The sequence below is a fragment of the Notolepis coatsorum genome, assembly GCF_963971535.1.
Source record: "Notolepis coatsorum genome assembly, chromosome: 14".
NCBI classification, from domain to species: Eukaryota; Metazoa; Chordata; class Actinopteri; order Aulopiformes; family Paralepididae; genus Notolepis; species Notolepis coatsorum.
This window is the reverse complement of record NC_140178.1, coordinates 27773465-27776362: the sequence shown is the minus strand read 5'-3', so window position 1 is coordinate 27776362 and position 2898 is coordinate 27773465.

Genomic DNA, 2898 nt, shown 5'->3' with positions numbered 1-2898 from the left:
TACCATTTTCCTTTCGTTTTTGATATCTAGAAATGAAAAGGAAGCATGCCATAAAATTAGGAAAAACATCTAGAAATGAAAAGGAAGCATGCCATAAAATTAGGAAAATATAGGGCTGACCCCTATTAATCGATTAGTCGACTAATCGGTCGAAAGGGGCCGTAGTCGACTGGCCAACCTCTTAGTCGAATATAAAAGATTATTTTTTCAAAAGAAAAGAGGCATAGAAGCGTGGCTAACGCTAATGGCACGCATACCAGAGGCTAACTGCCTACGAAAACAGGCACAGAGGCACTGAAAGAGGATTTCACCCATCTAATGAACACACTATACTAGACAAATATCAAGATGTGTCCATCAGTGGACCAATTGCATGCTTTTGCAGAGGACAAGACGCCTTCAGTCGACTCCTTCAGACATTAAGCACCCCCACAGCCCAAATGGAATGATTAAAAAAAAAAATAAATAAATGTACTGACTAACGGCAAATTTTGGCCAATCCTAGTCGACCATCCAAATCCTTAGTCGGGGACAGCCCAGGACAGACCCTACACTATGCACTGGATGGCTTGTGTGTGTGTGTGTGTGTGTGTGTGTGTGTGTGTGTGTGTGTGTGTGTGTCCTACAGTAGGGACTGAATGGCTTACAAAGTGTGAGTGTGTACACATCCTCTAGTGAGGGCCAGAAAGCTGGACATCCTATCAACTAAATGGCTTGTATGAGGCTTCCTATAAACTAGCATGTTTGCTAATGACTGTACCATTCCCACCCCCCTTACCTCTCTCTCTCCTTCCTTCTGTACTCGTCCAGCAGGTCAGGGTTGTTGTAAACCTTTTCTCTGAATTTTGCTAGCCTAGCCTTTGCTAACGCTTTCTTTTTCTCAGTGGCTGACTGTCTGCAATGAAACAGGAAAGTTAGTAAATTACATCAAAATGAACTGTTGATGATACACATTTTATTATTACTATGTAATTACAACGTTATGAACACTTAATGTTGAAGTGTTACCAATTATTACTATTTAATGACAAAGTTATGTGATGTGTTACCAAATTCTCATTGCCGAAAGAGAAGTTCTCATTACTGAAACACCCAGTAAAGTGTTGCGGTATATGAGAAGTGTGTTGCGGAGGATGAGAGGAGTTAGCATTTTTTAGCTAACAATGGAGAAGCCATGATGACATTGGCAAAAAAATGTCATGGTACATGTTAGGAACGTATTAACCTTTGTGTTGATCAAATATTGATGATCAAAACTTTTTTCAAACAAGTAATACTTCATGTTTCAGTAATGAGAAGCAATTTTGTCGTGTACAAGGGCTGAAGAGGTAAATTAGAACTTTTAAGTGTTAACCATTGAGGTGACTTCACTTACCTAGTAGCCATCTTCTAGCTGGTCTTCTTTGTGATGCATCATGGGACAATACAACTTTATTTAAAAAAATACTGTAGTCTTAACAGGAAGGTGAAAACTGTTGCGGAGAATGAGAACTGCATCCAAGGACATTATGTTTTCCACAAAAAAATCATTAATTTGTCAATTTAATTGTATAATTCATCATAATTTCCTTGATGACACAAATAAATAAACAATATTAATACAGTTTTAGAGAAACATTTTGAGTTTATTAAATATAAAATTAAGTCAATGTGCCATATAAATCAATGTGGACGCATCGCGGTAATGAGAATTTAAGCACAAAATGTACAAAAATATTAAAAACATTAATTGTTATGAGTAAACAACTCATTGTACAAGAAGGAGCACATTTTTATCTTTAATATTATGTTTTGTTTACTTGAATAAATGCTAACCTTTATTTAGAAAAGATCACGGCCATGGTAAATCATTGATTTCATGATGTACAATATGTCACAAGGAAAGATGAAATTACCTACCTGGGTTCCATCCTAGAGGCTAATCTCTCCTGTGACAAAATGGCATCCAGTGTAATAAAAAAAAGTCAACCAACGAACTCGATTCTTGTACCGGATCTCCTCTCTGGTAAACAAGAATACCCTGAAGACTCTGGCAGGAGCACTCATTCAAGGGTACTATGACTATGCTTGCACCTCATGGTACCAAAGCACCTCAAAGGCGCTAAAAACAAAATTACAAACATCTCAAAACAAACTGGTCAGACTACTGCTTGACCTTACTTGAACCCACCTCACCCCTGCCCACTTTGACAACCTAGGATGGCTTAGAGTAGACGACAGAGTACAGCAACTTGCAATGGGCCTGGTCTACAAGATACACTACACGACCAAGGTACCCATGTACATGTCAAAATACTTCCCAAAGGTCAGTGAATACCATAATCACAACACCAGAGGGAGCACCACAAATCATGTTAAACCCAGATTCGGCTCAAATAAGGGACTAAACACGTTTCGCAATTATGCCACATCAATGTGGAACGCCCTACCCAAAGCTGTAAAGGAATGTGGATCACTACCCACTTTCAAAACCACTCTCAAGGGACACCTACGGGAGACTGCAATTCAAAACTGGCCCCTGTAAATGTCCTAACCCAACCCCCTCCAATGTACAGTCATTTACCTAGTATGGTTTTGTCAATAGTCCAATGTACAATTTTGCTTGTTTGTACAGTGCCCCCCCCCCCCCCCCCCCCCCTCAATGTACAGTTTTGCTTGTTTATACAGTGTTTCTCCCCCCCCCCCCCCCCCCCAACCACCTCCAATGTAAATTACCCAGTATGGTTGACAATATCCCAATGTACCCAACCCCCCCCACACAACCCCACCCAACCTCCTCCAATGTACAGTTTCTACGTCAAATGTATATACTCCCTTTTCTTGACTCCTTCTGTATCACAAACAGTACTGTATTTGCAAATCTGGTATGTCATAAATTGTATAGATGTAGCAGTACTG